The sequence below is a fragment of the Schistocerca piceifrons genome, chromosome 3, assembly GCF_021461385.2.
Source record: "Schistocerca piceifrons isolate TAMUIC-IGC-003096 chromosome 3, iqSchPice1.1, whole genome shotgun sequence".
Classification (NCBI taxonomy): domain Eukaryota; kingdom Metazoa; phylum Arthropoda; class Insecta; order Orthoptera; family Acrididae; genus Schistocerca; species Schistocerca piceifrons.
The window spans coordinates 57,859,241-57,879,625 of record NC_060140.1 but is presented as its reverse complement, the minus strand read 5'-3'; positions in this window follow the sequence as shown (position 1 = coordinate 57,879,625).

Below are 20,385 nucleotides of genomic sequence, written 5' to 3'. Positions count from 1 at the left end.
CCAGACTGCGTCAGTAGCCCGTATTGGTTGGATCAGTCATAGTACTGTCGTGTGCACTCTATAGAGTCTTCGATTGATGGCCCCGACGTCTTAGCACGACCGGTTGGCACTCTATTAGAGTCTTCCTTGGTGTAGCTCCTACGTCATAGTAAGTGCGTGTGGTGTGTTCTCGTTGGCGTAGCACCACGAAATCGGACGTTCCATTTGCGATTATGTTAGAATGTTCATGTACGTTACACGCAGAGTGCACGTCATAATCACATGACGATTAGAAACATCGAAGGAAGCAGTTGACGATGCCTGGGAAATAAAAATAGCCACATAATTTGTTGAGATGAAAATTTATTAACAGCAGGCAGAATATCGCCAGGAACTAAATTGAATGAGATCTTAAACCATGTTGTGAAGATCGTGTACAGTTATTTTGAAGTTTACCCTAAGTTTACATAAGGGAGACAATTAGTACAAACGCCCGAAATTGCCTGATGCAAGACCAACAGCTAGACAATGCGACTACCGGACAATGCACGGTTACGAACGATATGCATGGATGAGTAGTTATGCTATAACAGCAGCAGTAGTAAGATTAACACAATGTCTGAAAAGCGTCGAGCGGTAGGCCATTATTTTATTTTGTATCTCGTTTTTTTGTTTGTTGTATCAAAAATGTAATTTCTTCACAGATGTTTCCAACCCGTTTCACTGACAGGGAGAGCCAGACCATTCCTCCATAATATACCTTGTTGTGAGTGTGCTTTATTCAAAAAAATTTACTGACAGATATTTTCGTCCCAACCACGGACCTAATGAGTATCGTTTACGGATTCCTGTAGTTATCTTAATACGCTAATCCACTGTATGAGCGTGATTAAATACTAAAAGATTTTGTAAGTTGGTGATCATGATTGAAATGTAGAGATAGATCGTCAGTAGGGAGGTAGTACGTCTATGGAATACCGTCCGACAACTGGGGGAAGTAATTAAGACAAGTCACATGACTAATGAGCTCTAATGCGACAAATACACATGACATCGCATATGACTCCACTGACATCAACATAGGTGTATAATAATGTAAGAGAGAATATTACTAAGTTTACTTATGTAATTGTGTGATATATTATAGTTTCACAAGACACAAGATATTTTCCTGTGAGGCATTTTCTTGACGTTTCGTAACAATTCAGATTTAAGCAAGCAATCAAGCAAGAATAGAAACAAGAAATAGAGGCTAGGATCAAAGCTGCATCCAGAGCATTATACTCACACAAACAAATTACTATCATCTAAACTGTTTCAAGAGAAACGAAAGTAAGCATATATAAAACCATAATAAGACCAGCATTACTATGTGGGTCAGAAATATTGAGAATAGATAAACACACGGAGAGAAAGATAAAACTTTGGAAAATAAAATCCTGCGAAAGGTATTTGGATCGGTCTATGAGGGAGGCCAATGGCGAAGAAGAAAGAGCAGGGAGCTTAGGGATCTATACAATCAACCAGTTGTAGCTGCGGAAGCCGAGACGAGAATACGAAGACGGGCCGGCAACGTCTGTAGAAGAGAACAGGGATCCTTATTGAGAGAAGTCTCAGGGAATAAACCGGAAGGGCGAAGTCCTGTAGGCAGGCCGAAAATGAGAGAGACCAGGTTGCCAAGGATCTACAGGTACTTGGAGCAAGGAAAGGAGATGCCGAAGAAAGAATACTGTGGAAGAGGCTACTTGGCGAGGCCGAAAACCGATTGCCATTTGTGGAGCCCGGAGAATAAGAATAAGTATAAACATATTACTTCTGTAAAACAGTACTTTTGTATGAGACAGAAATCCTGAAGGAATATTGTGCGTCCAAGTTGTGAAATATCCCTTTTGCTGATATATCCATACGGGGCACTTGAGGAGTGCTACGAGACGCAAGCTGTCTGTGCGATAGGACGTTGGCCACGACCGGCGGCAACACACGGCGCGGTCAACTGGAAGTACTTGCTGAGGCAAGCTGATGGCGAGCCCTGTCGCGCCCCCGTTCTCAGCGTGCGGCAGCGGAGCAGCTGCCGCACAGGCAGTGCGTGTCCACCAAGCAGTTCACCTCACCTCGATGTAACAACACACTGTAGCAGAAAGGGAGAGAATAAATATGGGCTACATTTTATACCTTCTTAGTGTTCTTTTCCATACCTCAGATTAATATTTAGGTCCATTATCTGAGATAATACTATCTACAGTTCCCACTTGGCTTATGGAGGTTCTGCACAAGGCTCTATTCACAGTTGCACCGGTTGCCCTTTATAGTGGTGTCAACGTCACAAATTTTGATGTCAGCTCCAATACTACCAATGGCCCCTCGGTGTGTTGGGTAATCGTCCCATTAAATCCGTCACTGCCATTTGCCTTAGTTTGTCAGTAATAATTGGTTATAAAGGAGTCTGGGTCCCCACAGTCGTGGATTTCGCCTTTTGGCGATTTTTACAGATGGCTAGTACTTTTCTTATGTTTCTCCGTGTTTTTAAAATAACAGACACTCCTCGTTTTCATAAAACATTTCCGTGGACCGATATGTGCGTAACTTAGGTGGGTATACGATATCAGCTTATTTATTAACTCATTTGGTATGCACACCACCCATGATTAACATTTGCCCTATAGAACAGAATACCTTTTCTCAAGAGGTAGTGCTATCTTATGCGGGCCTACGTCAGATCCTTCCATTTTTTCTTTATTTTGACTAAACATGGGTCCTTGTCCTTCCCCATTTTGGATGTTCCGCATCGTTACAGTGACGAAGTTTTCAAATGCAGCCCCTCTGAAGTAGAACAACGAAAAGTGTTCTTGATCTAATGCTTCAGCCGTATCTTCTGTTATACCAATAGGTAAACGGGACAGGGCGTCAGCAATGACGTTTGTCGGACCTGGCACATAGACTGTTGAAAACTGGTATTCTTGAAGCACAGCTACCCATCTCGCTAGTCTTCCATGTGGAAGTTTGGCGGTTAGGAGAAATTCTAGGGCCCTATGGTTCATATAGATTTGTGTTTTTCTACCTAACAGAAAGTATCTAAACTTTTAAAATCCACATACTATTGCAAGAGCTTCATGTTCGGTAACAGAGTAATTCCTTTAACTTTTGGATAGTACCCTGCTACCAAAGGCGATTGTTGTGTCTACTAATTTGCCATCTTGTTCAAACACCCGAAACAACATAACTCCCAGACTAGTCTTCTCGCTGTCAGTGGCCGTACAAAAATACTGTGATAAACCAGGATGTAATAAAATAGGAGCACTGACGACTGCCGCCTTCAAATTATTGAATTCTCGTTCTGCACACTCATCTCACACCCAGGGTGATCCTTTTCCCGTCAATTAGCAGAGCCGTGGACTAGCTAATGTTTTCACATAGACAAACTTATTATAAAAATTTATCATCCCTAGAAACCCTCTGAGTTGTTTCCTGGTTGTAGGAGTGGCAAACTATGCAGTTGCTGCCATCCTCTCTGGGTCGGGACTAATCCCTTCTCCTGTTATCACGTGTCCCAGAAAGCTAACCCTACTGCTCTCAAAACAAGACGTGTCTAAATTTGCAGTCACCCCATACCTTTTCAAACTGCCTAACACCTTGTCTAAGAATCTGTTATATTTCTCTCAGATATTTTCTGCTATCAATATATCGTCTATAAAGGTTCAAATGTGTGTGAAATCTTATGGGACTGAACAGCTAAGGTCATCAGTCCTTAAACTTACACACTACTTAACCGAAATTATCCGAAGGACAAATACACACACCCATGCCCAAGGGAGGACTCGAACCTCCGCCGGGACCAGCCGCACAGTCCATGACTGCAGCGCCCAGACCGCTCGGCTAACCCCGCGTGGCATGTCGTCTACATAACACGTGATCTTCTCTTTTAACTCTTCACTCAATATTTTGCTAACACCCCTGATAAATGTAGCTAAGGTATATTCAATCTAAAAGGGAGCCTTGTGAATTTAAAACACCTTCGGAAGGCAATAAAAGCCGTGTATTTTCGGCAGTCAGGGTCGAGATCTGCCAAAAGCTCGATCGCAAATCAAGTGAGGAAAATGTGGTGTCACCGCCAGACACCACACTTGCTAGGTGGTAGCTTAAATCGGCCGCGGTCCATTTAGTACATGCCGGACCCGCGTGTCGCCACTGTGTGATCGCAGACCGAGCGCCACCACAAGGCAGGTCTCGAGATACGGACGAGCACTCGTCCCAGTTGTACGACGACATTGCTAGCGACTATACGGACGAAGCCTTTGCTCTTATTTGCCGAGAGACAGTTAGAATAGCCTTCTGCTAAGTCCATGGCTACGACCTAGCAAGGCGCCATTAGCCTTACATAGTTTGATAATTATCGTATAAATGTCTCAAGAAGAACGTTGTAAACCAACAAAGAATTAAAGTTAAGTATTCGAGGAGCTGCATACTTTTCTTACTAGCATTCAATAGTTATCCTGTTCCAGACTTCACGCCAGTCGGCGTGTGTATACGCGTGCCTTTCTTTCGGCTACCCGTCACTGTGGACTGGCTGCATTGTCAGTCCACATCAGAAAACACCGAAACCCCGAAAAATCTTTGAAGGAGCTCCTCAAGCACTTCAGGGCGATCTGTCTCTGGCGCAATAATTGTATTCATTTGGCATGAGTCTAACACCAGTCGAATTCCACCGTCCTTTTTGTCTACTACGCGTAGTGGACTATTATACTCAAATTTCACGGCCTCAATTAGACCTTCGTCCGCCATTCTTCGTAGTTCACCTAGGACACTTTCCCGATATGACCATGGGATGGCAAAAGGAGGTACCCGAAATGGTCTATGTTTCTTTACGTCAAATTTTTATTGATACCCCTTAATGCATCCGGTTTTAGGTAAGAAGATCTATGCGTTATTTTTGAGTGCAAGCTCCAACCATTCCCTGTCCACATTATCTATGTTTTCTAGATTCTCGAGTTTCGAATCACTCTTAATATTAATTTCATTAATCAGCTCACGTTCTGAGTTGGACTCTGCTCTATTCTCATTATTTTTTCTACACTCTTCCCTCTGAACTGCATATTGGTCTGTGAATTGTAGTTTTAAACAGCTCGCCGGAATGATAGCTTTCTGCACTGTAAGAAAATCTACACCGATTATTGTATCAGCTATTAGTTGCGGTGTTATGAACAGATTTGCAGACATCTGGTGTCCTTGGCATTCAAAATCTAGACGATTTTGCTGCGATATTTCCATACAATTTCCAACTAACTTACCTCGTACCTTTGTTTTTCATACTGAGAGCATCGGTGGATTAACTGAATCCTCGCATTTAGCGAACAACCTATCTGAAATAGCTGAGCGTTCGCTTCCACTATCTATTACAGCACTACCCATGATTCCTCCAATCTGTTCTTTTACTACCGGATTGATTTCCTGTTTGGGTAATGTTTCCTTTTCATCAAGTAATATCTCCCTCATATCCTCATATTCTATAATATTTATATCATTACTTTCGAGACGGTTACGGGCGCATTTTCTCAAGTGTCCGTCGTCTGGCCTAGTCATTGTTCACTTTCTATGTCATTTTGGCGTACTCTCCCAGTGTTAGGTGGTCTAATTTCAATTGATTTTTCCCGATTCCTGTTGTTATTGATTCCACCGCACCCTTGCTCAGACCGCTGACGAATTTCTCTATTGTCGCCCCATGATGCGCCATTATTTTGTTGGTTCCATCTGCGTTCATTTTGTTGCCTATATTCTCTGCCATTGTTCTTCCACCTTACGTTGTTCCCACTATGATACATTGTTTTGCCAGTTATGGCCTCTATTATTCCCTCGGCTGTTCTCCCTTCTTTCACGTTGCACGTCTCTCTGCCTATGTCTTTCTTGCGCCTGCTGCTCGTTGAAAGCGAACTCCAACTAAGGATACCCTTGTATCCTTCTGCATCACTTCCACATCGGCCGGTAGGAAATTGGCAACTTCATGTAACACAATCTTATGATCTCAGCCGGTGTGCATGGGTCGTTCAAATTCTGAAATTTCTTGGTCAAGTTTTCGAAATACTTCACCTGGCTACGGAAGCCTGAAATCTCCAAGTTTCTGCTCATCATTATTTCCTTTTTGATCCCGTCCTGTGTCTCCTTGGACAAGTATTTGTTTAAAAATGCTTCACGAAACTCTTCGTATGACGTGTTCGTTTTTGCAATGTTCCGTATGCATTTGGCCAATGTTCGGTCGATATATGGACGTATGAAGTCCAGTTTGTACATCAGAGCCAGTGAGGAGGTAATGATGAATCAAATTTTCCAATGAAAGTTTATGGGGGTAAAACATTACCCTCGCCTTAGTAATGCTGGAATTTTCGTACAGAGATAAAATGCTTAAAATAGAAAATTTCTTTAGAATTTCTTCACACTCCGCCTACCACACTCTCACTTGGCGCTAACGTTTCCGGTCTACCGTTACTTTGGGCATCCTCTCTTCTACTCCGTGTTACGTTTTCATCAGTGGAAAATGTCCCATGGTTCGCATTAATGGGTAACAATTATGCATATGAAATATCTCATTGCCGTTCTCCTTATTCGCAATTTTCAATCGAGTCGTGCCCTGTGCACACGCGGGGTCATATCTCTAGCGATATTTCTGTGCTATGCAGATACGCTTTCAGTTTGTAGTTGACTAGCAACTCTTACATTGGAGCACGTTCCACTATAATCTGGGCTCGGACACGACCGTGCTGAGTTTGAACTGGCTATTTTGGTTTCAGCGATTTCCAAATCGCATACTATTTCTTTTGTGAGATGTGATTTTTGACTAGGTTGCTTCCTGACGCCCTGAGATAATTGCTTGCTTTCGCTTTCTATGTTTTGTTTAAATTCGGGTAGCTCTGTGGACAATGCCTTATTCGGTGCAATTTATCTCATTTGCAGCTGCGAAATTTGTACTTGTTTCACGCGCCTCTGCAACTTCGTTAATACACCTCTTCCTGCCTTTGTTGTGTTTTCTGTCTTCTCTAATGTTTCAAGAGCAAACCATTTTGCACCCCTCGCTAGTAATCGCTCCAGGTTCGCGGTTCTTCTGACCTCCGCAATCTCTCGTTCTAGTTTTGTTCGGAGCGTCACCACCTCATTTTTCACATCCCACGTTTCATGTTTTATTGACTGAATTTTGACACTAATGTTTTGAATTTTACTTCCAATTTCAGAGCTTACTTCATCATTAACCTTTTTTATTTGCTCTCCCAATTCAGTGCTGACCCTTGGAATTTTATTTCCCACTTCTGAGCTGACCTTCTGAATTTAAGCTCTAAGGTTTTCAATTTTACTTCCCATTTCACATCCCTTTCCAATTAGGTATGCAAGGATGTCCAACACACCTATGTTATCTAAATTTTCTCTCTTATTGTGACTTTCTCTTCCTCTACTTTTAGGTGATCTTCTCCCCTTTTCCCTTTCCATTTCTTGGTATTCAAGAAAGTCATCACCATGCGCCCCTGATATACTGCCGCGTGAGGAAGTCACTGGCGGCGATCTATCACGATTGTTAGTTGTTCTGCGTTCACTTGAACTCCCTAGATTATAGTCCCATATCTTTACGATTGCCTCAGTGTGTGTCATCTTCGCTATCAGATTGCCCACCACAGGCTTGACTGTGTGTATAATCCTCAAAAAATTGGATTGGTGAGGAGAATACCGGTATTCTCCTCACCTGTGCCTTGTGCTACTAGCCAACTCTTTCTCATCCAATAGGCTTTCTTAACAACCCAATGCATCTGCCATTCCTGTATTGTAACAACTAGTGATCTGTTGTGCTACTAAGCACTCTTTCACCCTAGTTATCAAGGACTGAGCCCTGATAAGAGTTCTCTTAAAAGTACACACAATTTACACTATCCTTATTTATTATGCAACAGACATTTAACATAAAATATCTAAAACAAACACGCTGACCTAATGGCAATGTCGTGAACAAGCATTGTTAGTATAATACAAACAAAATACAACAAGAAATACAATAAAATACCAAAATATTGCTTTTAACATTATCCTGTGACTTTACCAGTGCAAACTATACACACAAGATTGTGATCTCTAATTTTTTTGAAAATTTCCAAGCTTTCAAACCACCTTATGGCTGCTATCAGAAGACTCTAAGTAGGATCCTGGCAGGGTCGCCATATCCAAAATGCAACTCTAGGCAGCTGTAAAAGGAATGTGCGCAATGGAAATATTGAACACGAAAATGAAGATCTGGGCCTGTTTGACTATCCCCTGAAGCAGATCTTAGGATCTGTTAATGGTGATTATCTCCTTCTTGCTCTTTAACATAGAAGTTACAACATAAACATAAATGAATGATTAAGGCAACTAGTAACTGCCAAATGATAATTGCTGTTTCCACTTATACATGTATTGTAGATTAAAACCTATTTTATACTACATATGTTTATATCTCAATGTCCAATGGACATAAAGTGATAATACGATTGATCCATTGCCCCAATCTGCCCCTTTCTATGGCCACACGATCTAATATAAATAATGTTCGAAGATTGACATCATCTATGAATCAAACAATAGAAGATACTACTTTCAAAGATCATCTACAGTGGTGTGCAACCTCTGTGGAATTATAATCTACGTGACCACAGCTCTTTAGCTTTATATCCCTAACAAGCCAAAGTATTTACCAATATCGCCATATGTACTGCATCCAGTGCGTTGGAGTGATGGTTCTTGTATACGTAAGTGACGATGAAATGACGTCAGCCACAAAATGAAACTCTTTCAATCACTAGGATGGAAGAAGGCGGTCTTCTGGCTATTATGATCTAGTACTGTCTTCTCCGCTATGTGTTCTACAGACAAGAAAAGCGAACTCCCAGCCACATGGACGGAGTTCAGATAACGTCTCAATGTGAGTATAGGCAGAAGAACTGCTCTCAATCACTGAACACTGCATACTCAACGACGACTCCCTACCCAGAGATGAAGACCAGAATGGTATAAGTTCGCAACAGTACAATGCCTAACCGTTGTAACTACAAAATGTCCTGAGAGCACAGACAGCAAGTCTGACTATCAACAAAAGCTGATATTGAGCGATCATCAAACCCGGGTGCTCGAAACGGAAGACCTCTTCTCTCCACCGCTGGTTTCCCAGCGAAGTTCGGCTCCCCTCCCTCGTAACTCACAAGGCGAATCATATTCCCGATATCACGGAATATTCTCTTTCTCTACAGATTCTTCGGAACACCGACCAACCATATTTTATTCTTCTGTCGTTCAGTGTGGAAAGTTTGCGAGGAAATTCATATACTTATACAATGGTACGCTTCTCAGAGTAAAAATCCTCGGAAACAACCGAGCCTGCGATTCCCGAAGAAACGCTTCTTCGTGCTCTTTACTGCGTTCAAGATTTTCAGAGTTTCGGAAGTATTATCCTGCTATCCTTCCAGCCCTGCTACAATACTGGCTGGCCGCCGCTGTATTGTGCTTCTGCGCTCAGGTGCTTAGACCGTCCATCTTGGCATTTCCTGTGTGAAGCAGAACCAACACTCCTTTGTGTGCTCTTCCACCCAGGGCTTATGCCTGCCATTTCATTTCCACTGGCGTACCAACCTCTCCTAGTATAGGCAATCATTCATTACGCCGTAAGTTTTACGTAATCTAACTGTTTTAATGAATCTGTTAATTCCCCTGTGTCCGGAAATATTTTTGAAATCGTATCCTTTTGCTAGCACAATATGGTGCTCATCTTAAATATTTTGATGGATTAGTTAGTCTGAGCAGTTACTGACACACCAACATATGCACATATATAAGCAACATAGTTTACACTGATATATGTTTCTGATGTTAGCAGACGTAGTTACATGATTTTTTTTGAATATTCTTGTTTCACTCGTTTTTTTCATTGCCACTGTACAAGAAAGCACATAAATATTTTGAAATATATGAGTCATGTGCAACAGTATTTTTCGTTAACGTTGTTCTTTAGATGTATATGTCAAAAACACATCATATTTACAAGTGTATGCGATTTGTTTCCCTTTAGACAATAAGCTTTACACACACATTATGCCACACAGTTGTACTTGATTACATGGTCTGTTGAGTATGAATGCTGGGTGAATGTGAGGAGTTTCAAATCATTGTGACTTATAAAGTTAGGGAGCTGAATGTCTTGATTTATTTGTTCTTTAGACAATACGTGAGTTCAGATACACAAACGAATTTGCTCAAATACAGAAGAAGATGTAATCTGTGCCCATTAGTCACGTGAATGCGAATACAAAATTGTTACATTAAAGCTAGTACTTGCTTTGTATTGGATCTGAGCTGTTTGCAGACTATAAGGTGCAACTGTTCTATGAACAGCAGCCACCATAATTGTTTTTTATATGCTCCCAGTATACCTGTGAAGATATCTGTATATATGAGTCTGTCTGCATTTCCCTGAAACAGCATGCTGGATTAAAGCGTTTTAGTTATATCAGCTTTTTCTTAAGGGTTGGCAATATTACTCCTTACCCTTCCATATGATCCTCTTGTTCAGGGGTGGGACAAATGTCATATTCAATTTATTACTTGTATATGTCACACTCCATGAACTATGAGAGACATACCCTGGTAATTAATTGTGCTGTATGATTAGGTGCATATACTAAACGTTATTGATAATAGTTGATTTCTAGGTATGGTTAGTGGATGAAGCATTTTTGTCTGAGCGTAATATCGCTTGCTGGGGATAGCGATGGGACGAACAGAGGTATTTTGCCTCACCAAGGAGAGGAAAGCATTTACAACCCCCAGTGGACGCAGCAGCGCTTCTGCAGGCGAGTATTGGAACGCCCTCGGTAGCATGTAGCATATTTTAAAAGCGACAGGGGACTCTCTTGATGGTGGGGCATGGGGGGAGGGGGGAGGTGCGAACACTCTTTATCTGTGCCACAGTATGACGCTTGAGTTAGCATGGCGCTCTTTGGGCGGCCAATACAATGCTAAGATCTTCTGTTTGGTTGAGCTGATTTCATCAAACAGAGCTCGGGACGCCGGAAGCGCGCAGCGATGGAAATTTTATGGAGAGCGGGAGAATGAGGACATCGCCCGTGGGCGTCGTAGAAAAATGGGAGGCGTCGAATAAAGACGGCGGCTACGGGAGCCTAATTGGGCAGGTTCCAGAGCAGCGAGGTGTCAGTTCGATATTGCTTCTGAGACAACACACCGCGCGTTGTCAGCTATCTCGAAGGTTGCGTCGGGCCCAGGTGAAGTCCTTGCACCCTAGGCAGAGTATTTTCACACAGGAGTTCGTTCCCGCAATAAAGCTGAGCCGTCACAACGGGACACGCTGTAGATATAAGTTTAGGGTGAGGGGGGGCACAAACCAGTGATGTTCAACCATTTTCTCTTTTTTATTAATTAGTTAGATTCCATTATCGATTCATTTCGTCAAGCGGAAAGCCACACTTTGCCACCCCTTATTAATATTGCTCAGTGTATGGTTGTCAAGTTTATCAACTTGTCTTTAATTGGGAATAAACATTTTGGTCGCCCTTAGTACTGTCTATAGCTCAACCATGATATCGTTGTTTTGGAGATGTGTTGTTGGGAGAAATAATTTTATTAATTTGGTAATTGGAAGGAGAGATATGAAGTATTCGAATCAGCGAGCTGGATATATTACAATTTACATTTAATTCCGTTTGGCACAGATTGTACGTCATTATGTTGGAGGGTGTTTTTCTGTGCGGACGTAAATTACGGGACAGAAATTTTTGTAGGTACGCCCCATATCTCATATTTACCACCATTAGGTAAATCACACGCCATTGTTTCATTTACCCTCCTTCTTCCTCGTCAGTCTTTGTTAATCGCTGTGTCATCAGATTTTTAGTGCTAAAAATAACAGCATTGTCCTTTATTGTAGTTCGTTCCGTTACAAGGGATTTTAATTAGGAGAGCCCTATATCCAAAGTTATTTTTGGAGACTGTATGTATTATTGGACTAAAGTTACTTCGTCCAATGTAAGCGTAGGCTTCCGCGGCCGTTGTCTTCTTCAATAAAATTCTTCAGGGTATCAGACCGCATCGTCATAATTTAAAATGCGCCAACGTTTCGGCCAGCGTTGCAGCTAGCCTTCATCAGGGCCTTACGTTAACTGCTAAATGAACACACTTGATTCCTTAAATAGCTGCACGAGAAAACCGTGTCGTTACTTGATTGGCTGTAAAGGGAGGAGGAGGAGGGGTGAAAGGTATGCTTTATTGGTGTTTCCTTTATTATCTGTCATTGGCTGAAATAGCTGTTTTCTATTGGTCTTTGTATTAATCCACCCCATTGGAGGAGACGGACGAATAGCGAACAGGTGATGGCTGTGACGTCACACTGTTTCCATGCTGTCCAGAAGCCGGCTGCGGCGTCCCATTGCTCTGTGCGCTCGCGACCACTGCGGCTCTCCGCGTGTCTGCATGGGCCGCCACGGCTCTGCCGCCGCTCCGTAGCCCTGCTATTGCAGGCAGCCAAGACCTCGGAAGCTTGTACCCGTCCTCTCTATTCATGTTGGCGGGTCTTTTGGCTATTTCTATCGCCTCTCTAATCTTTCTTTTGAAAGTGAGAGGCTGTTTCGCCAGGACGCGGGCTTCTTGAAAAAATATTGGTTTCCCGCACTTGTCTCGGTGTTCCGCCACTGCTGACTTAGTGTGTTGTTTCAGGCGGATATATCTTTCATGTTCCGAGAGCCTTGTGCTAATCGGACGTCCCGTCTCACCTATGTAGACTAATCCACACGCACAACCAATTTCATACACGCCAGCTGTGTGTAGTTTGTCAACTGCGTCCTTGGTAGAACCGAGCATGTCTGATATTTTGTTTCTGCTTCGGAAAATTGGTTTGATGTCGGCTTTTCGTAGAATTTTGCCAATACGTTCGGTGACCCCTTGTACATATGGTAACACAGCAATGCTCTGTGCCTCCTTCTCCTCTTCCCTATTAATCTTCTCCCTTGTAGACATGGTGCTGTCTATCATCTGCTTCCCATAGCCATTAGTTCCGAAGATGGACCTGAGGCGTTCAAGTTCTGTCTTCAGATGTTCTTCGTCGCTTATCCTGTACGCTCTCTTCGTTAGCGTGTGCAGGGCGGACTTCTTCTGCGTGGGGTGATGGTGGGAGGAGGCGTGAAGGTACCTGTCCGTATTGGTTGGTTTCCTGTACACTTTGTGGCCAAGTTTACCATCAGGTTTTCGATAAACTTCCACGTCGAGAAAAGGCAGCACCCCATTCTTCTCTGTTTCCATTGTAAACTGAATTTTCCTATGCTGTTGGTTAAGGTGCTTGTGGAAGTTCTGTAACTCCTCTTCCCCGTGGGGCCAGATGACGAAAGTATCATCGACATAGCGAAGCCAACAATTTGGGCGTAATGGTGCGGACTGGAGGGCTGTTTCCTCAAATGCCTCCATGAAAATTTCTGCTGCGATAGGCGATAGGGGTGAGCCCATAGCTACACCGTCAGTTTGTTCATAAAATTGACCTCTCCACTTGAAATAGGTGGTCGTCAGACAGTGGCGCACAAGCTCACATATATCAGGTGCCACGCGTTCTTCTAGGATGTTCACAGTATCTGACACTGGGACATTCGTGAATAGGGATTTGACGTCGAAACTAACCATCAGATCTTGGTCCGTAACACGCATTTCCTTTAGGAGAGACACGAAGTGAGTGGAATCCTTAACGTAGGACTCGGTTTGGTGCACTAGGTGTCGGAGCCTAGGTGCCAGTTCTTTCGCTAGGTAGTAGGTCGGCGAATTTATACTGTTTACTATGGGCCTTAAGGGGAAGTCGGTTTTGTGTACCTTCGGTACACCATATATCCTTGGTGCCTGTGTCACTTGCGGGATGAATCTTCTGGCCTTGTCGAAGTTGATTCTAGAGTGCTTGAGCAGTGCCTGCGTCGTTTTGATTACCTTGGCCGTCGGATCTCCCTGAAGTTTCTTGTAGATAGGTTCTGCGAGAATATCTTCCATTCGTTTGTTGTAATCAGTTGTGTCCAGGACTACAGTGGCGTTGCCCTTATCTGCCTGCACCACTACTAAGTGGGGGTTGTCCCTGAGTTCCTTGATGGCACGGTATTCCTCAGCGTTGATGTTTTGCTTCGGTGGCTTTGCTTTATTCAGAACTCTGACCGTTTCCTGCCGGATCTTCTCCGCCTCGGCCTGTGGCAGATGACGTACCGAAGCCTCTACGGATTCTATGATATCTTCTTTTGGAACTCGCTTAGGTGCGACTGCGAAATTCATCCCCTTGGCCAGAATTGCTGTGGTTGCTTCGCAGAAGCACTGCGTTTAAAAAGATGTAAACTGCTGAATGACCTTGCTTTTTTGAAGAGATGCAGAGACACGAGTGTTGTGCCGTATTCTTTGCGGTTGACGTCTCACATAAAAACGAACAAGGCGAGGAATATCTGTGTTAAAGCCAGTAAAGCATTGCTACGGGAAAGGATCCGCCACATCCGCATAAGTCTCGATGCTCACAACAGGAATTTGTGTGATCTGCACCTATTTCTGGCCGGAAAACTTCAGATGGAAGACTGGGATAAAGTCGACAGGTTAACCTTTCAGCAAGCATCAAGGACCAGCAATAGTATTACTAACCGACAGATGAGAAAGTACGACAAACTACAACAGAAAGCCACGGACGAAATATTGACGCTGGAGAGGCGACGGACAGTGGTCAACCTCTCCAGCCACACCTTGAGCGAAGCAACCACAGCAATTCTGGCCAAGGGGATGAATTTCGCAGTCGCACCTAAGCAAGTTCCAAAAGAAGATATCATAGAATCCGTAGAGGCTTCGGTACGTCATCTGCCACAGGCCGAGGCGGAGAAGATCCGGCAGGAAACGGTCAGAGTTCTGAATAAAGCAAAGCCACCGAAGCAAAACATCAACGCTGAGGAATACCGTGCCATCAAGGAACTCAGGGACAACCCCCACTTAGTAGTGGTGCAGGCAGATAAGGGCAACGCCACTGTAGTCCTGGACACAACTGATTACAACAAACGAATGGAAGATATTCTCGCAGAACCTATCTACAAGAAACTTCAGGGAGATCCGACGGCCAAGGTAATCAAAACGACGCAGGCACTGCTCAAGCACTCTAGAATCAACTTCGACAAGGCCAGAAGATTCATCCCGCAAGTGACACAGGCACCAAGGATATATGGTGTACCGAAGGTACACAAAACCGACTTCCCCTTAAGGCCCATAGTAAACAGTATAAATTCGCCGACCTACTACCTAGCGAAAGAACTGGCACCTAGGCTCCGACACCTAGTGCACCAAACCGAGTCCTACGTTAAGGATTCCACTCACTTCGTGTCTCTCCTAAAGGAAATGCGTGTTACGGACCAAGATCTGATGGTTAGTTTCGACGTCAAATCCCTATTCACGAATGTCCCAGTGTCAGATACTGTGAACATCCTAGAAGAACGCGTGGCACCTGATGTATGTGAGCTTGTGCGCCACTGTCTGACGACCACCTATTTCAAGTGGAGAGGTCAATTTTATGAACAAACTGACGGTGTAGCTATGGGCTCACCCCTATCGCCTATCGCAGCAGAAATTTTCATGGAGGCATTTGAGGAAACAGCCCTCCAGTCCGCACCATTACGCCCAAATTGTTGGCTTCGCTATGTCGATGATACTTTCGTCATCTGGCCCCACGGAGAAGAGGAGTTACAGAACTTCCACAAGCACCTTAACCAACAGCATAGGAAAATTCAGTTTACAATGGAAACAGAGAAGAATGGGGTGCTGCCTTTTCTCGACGTGGAAGTTTATCGAAAACCTGATGGTAAACTTGGCCACAAAGTGTACAGGAAACCAACCAATACGGACAGGTACCTTCACGCCTCCTCCCACCATCACCCCACGCAGAAGAAGTCCGCCCTGCACACGCTAACGAAGAGAGCGTACAGGATAAGCGACGAAGAACATCTGAAGACAGAACTTGAACGCCTCAGGTCCATCTTCGGAACTAATGGCTATGGGAAGCAGATGATAGACAGCACCATGTCTACAAGGGAGAAGATTAATAGGGAAGAGGAGAAGGAGGCACAGAGCATTGCTGTGTTACCATATGTACAAGGGGTCACCGAACGTATTGGCAAAATTCTACGAAAAGCCGACATCAAACCAATTTTCCGAAGCAGAAACAAAATATCAGACATGCTCGGTTCTACCAAGGACGCAGTTGACAAACTACACACAGCTGGCGTGTATGAAATTGGTTGTGCGTGTGGATTAGTCTACATAGGTGAGACGGGACGTCCGATTAGCACAAGGCTCTCGGAACATGAAAGATATATCCGCCTGAAACAACACACTAAGTCAGCAGTGGCGGAACACCGAGACAAGTGCGGGAAACCAATATTTTTTCAAGAAGCCCGCGTCCTGGCGAAACAGCCTCTCACTTTCAAAAGAAAGATTAGAGAGGCGATAGAAATAGCCAAAAGACCCGCCAACATGAATAGAGAGGACGGGTACAAGCTTCCGAGGTCTTGGCTGCCTGCAATAGCAGGGCTACGGAGCGGCGGCAGAGCCGTGGCGGCCCATGCAGACACGCGGAGAGCCGCAGTGATCGCGAGCGCACAGAGCAATGGGACGCCGCAGCCGGCTTCTGGACAGCATGGAAACAGTGTGACGTCACAGCCATCACCTGTTCGCTATTCGTCCGTCTCCTCCAATGGGGTGGATTAATACAAAGACCAATAGAAAACAGCTATTTCAGCCAATGACAGATAATAAAGGAAACACCAATAAAGCATACCTTTCACCCCTCCTCCTCCTCCCTTTACAGCCAATCAAGTAACGACACGGTTTTCTCGTGCAGCTATTTAAGGAATCAAGTGTGTTCATTTAGCAGTTAACGTAAGGCCCTGATGAAGGCTAGCTGCAACGCTGGCCGAAACGTTGGCGCATTTTAAATTATGACGATGCGGTCTGATACCCTGAAGAATTTTATTGATTACTTCGTCCAGTATCGTGTGCCGAAATTTGATGTAGGTGAAAAAGGCAATATCACATATAACTGGAAGGATTAAGTTCACTGCGATCTAGCATCAAGGTTTCCCTTAGGTGGATCATGACTTTAAATGAATTGTAATGATCATTCCGGCGAGTATTCAACAATCGTTTCAAACGTGTTCATACTTTTTTCTATAAGTAATTCCCATCTATGTGTCTAATGATGATGGTGAGGTCCCATATTCCGAGGAGCGTAGGGGACGATGCAGGAGACCCGCAGCGTCCTACTAGGCAAGGTCCTAGCGGAGGTGGTTTTCCATTGCCTTCCTCTAACCCTGATGGGGATGAACAACGATGGGAATGAATATTACTTCGCTATAGTTCCAGAATAGGTGACGCTAGAGGGTACACGTGAGAAAACATGAACACAAAGATCTAAGGGGTGACTAGCGCAAGGACGGAACAGAGCCTCTGGACTGACTTTCGAAATTTATCGTTGTACTTCTCCATGTACACCTGACTTTGACGGAGCATTTGCATTTCAATATTCAGCGCACGAATATATCTTGACATATCCTCTACAGTCTTTCCCGACCAACAAAAATGTAAAATGTTTTTGTATGGTAAGTTTTGGCGTGTAAGATTCAGATGACTCTAGTGTTGATATTTATGTTAACAGTTCGTTAAAAACTGTTGTTTACTGCTAGGTTCAAATGGCTCTGAGCACTATGGGACTTAACTTCTGTGGTCATCAGTCCCCTAGAACTTAGAACTACGTAAACCTAACTAACCTAAGGGCATCACACACATCCATGCCCGAAGCAGGATTCGAACCTGCGACCGTAGCGGTCACGCGGTTACTGCTAGGTGACTCTACTCCAGCTCCCCTAGTTGTATTTTCATGTTTATAAAATGAGCTATGTAATAATAGTAGCTGGGGTATCCTGCTTCGCTCAGGGAGTTGATACGAAATTGTATGGTGGTTGGAATAAAAGGATAAATTTTAAAGTATAGGAGGTAAAAAAATTTATTGAAAACGAATGCTAACTACTTACAATAGTCGTTGAAGTTTAAGAGACAAAAATTGTTTTTGAAAACATATTGTAACTATTTAAAATACTTGTTTATAAACAACATTTTTCATTTTGTTATCCGGGGTACATATGCACGAAATTTTCGAATTTTCTACTCGAGTGTACAGTTGACTGTGAGAGAAGCAGGAGACTGTGAGGTTGATGCCGCAGTATTTTGAAATATGACTTTCCGATTTGTTAATTGTAATTATGGTTGGAAATCGCAGTCTTTTACATTTTAATGGAAGTTCAGCAGAGATCTGGGTCTCGCGTCCGTCGGCCGTAGTTATTTAATTTATTATTTACTACAGAAATTGATTGGTAGTGGTGATTATTGCCGACTAACGTGTATGGTCTCAATAAAAATGATATTTCATTCAATTTTGATTTGCAATTTAGTGCTTTTGTGAAGTTCTCTTTTCTTTAACAATATTAATCTACATTTGAAAATATTTGTTACGTTAACGACGTAAGTCTCACTGCATATTAAAACAATGGAATAAACTTTTCATATTAATTTCCTCGGCTAGTCAGTTCACTTTAAAGCAAAAAATCTTTAGTTATTAATTACAATTGCGGCCAACATACGAGCGAGAGTATTTTTCTTACCTCCGTTAACCATTGCGTTGTAGTCGGAGTCCTGGCTCTGGCTCTCGGCTGTTCTACTGAGGATAAGAATCTTAAAGCTATGTATTTTCTGCAACGTCGGGCGGCTGTGGAGAAAAATGTATCTTATATTAAAAGCAAGCGAGTTTTTCGCTTCCGCTAATTTTTATAAGTTAATATCGCCACGTAATGGCGTCGTTGGCTGCATCGGCCGCTGCGATTGTTGCACTGTAAATTACTCGAAAGCAGATTCATTCAAGGATGGCGGACATGAAATCGGGATCACCTCTTACAAGTTAAAAGTGAACAATAATATTAAATTAATATATTATCTGCTTAATTAGTGCAAATATGCTTACATTTGCCAGCACTCGCAATATGTCCGTCTACACACAACCAAGACAAGTGAACAAGTCAAGACGACTAAAAAATTAACAAAAGAGCGCATCTTGTCGTCTGTTTAGATCACTTTGTCTTCCTGTTTCTTTGCCCTCGAAACTTACACAGAGAAATTATTCTAATACGCATACATGAGAAAAATGTATGTTCGCCTGAGCGGCTAGTGTCCACTTATTATTCAGTTTTCAAATGTCTCTTCTTTATAAATACTGTTTTTAAATCTTTTCTTACTATTTCACTGGGAGCGGTATAGTGCCCCCCGAAATGTTTATGTCATAAAAATGATCTTGTTAATTCCGTTTTTGATATAAATATTTCCTATTTCATGTCCACAGTGTTCACACACACACACAGATGTTTTCCTTTCAAATTCTACATATGTCACATCGTATATTTTAGTCATGTTTAGTGATGTTCAGTTATTTACGTAACAATGTGATATACAATTGGTTACGAATATAGCCATGTACTAAAGTAAAGGCTATAGAATACAATTAGTATGACAGTTATGTTATGATGTTTTACGTTTGTACAGTAATTTTGGCTGCTTCTTTTTGTGGTAGCAGCTTATGTACTGTTCGAAGGTATACAACTACGACTTAGTCTGTAATTCTTACAGTCCCAGGGGTGTTAACTGTTCGATCCCCACTTGGCGCGACCGTAGGGAAACCCTGGGAGTAAACCTTGGTCGAACGAGAGAATAACCGCTTTGCTTTCTTTCACTTAATTCTTTTTGGGGTGTCATTGGAGTATTTGGATGGGTATACGTTACGAGCAATTTTTCGTTGCACTATGCAAAGAAATGCGGTTATTATAACAATTAATATATCGTAGTTATTGACTGCGGTCTCGTTGATGATCTACGCCGCGACGTTTAGTTCGCGGCATCATCGATTGGTGTGTTCGGTGCTTGGCTTTATCGGCGGCTGCGGAGGGGTCAACGCCCGCTCGATGCCAGCGTGTCTCTCGCCGTCGTGGCACGTCAGAATCAGCTGATCGGCTGCACCGTTGGCAATGCGCTTCTGTCTCGGCCGGGCGTGGCGGAGTGGGATGACATCCGCACCCCTCGCACTTGTTGGCAAGAGTCAGCTCTACTAGGCATCTCCGATGTATTACATGAAACATACACGCAAACAACGTAATATTTCCCTCCCGCTGCAGATGATTACGCTAGTGGGAAAGATGCATTTATTTGTGCGGCAGTTGTTAAGTTTTCGTCAATTTCCGAGTGTCAAGCCATCATTGTCTTGCAGAATACATGACATGGATCTTCTCCCGTGAATGCAGTTTTGTTGCG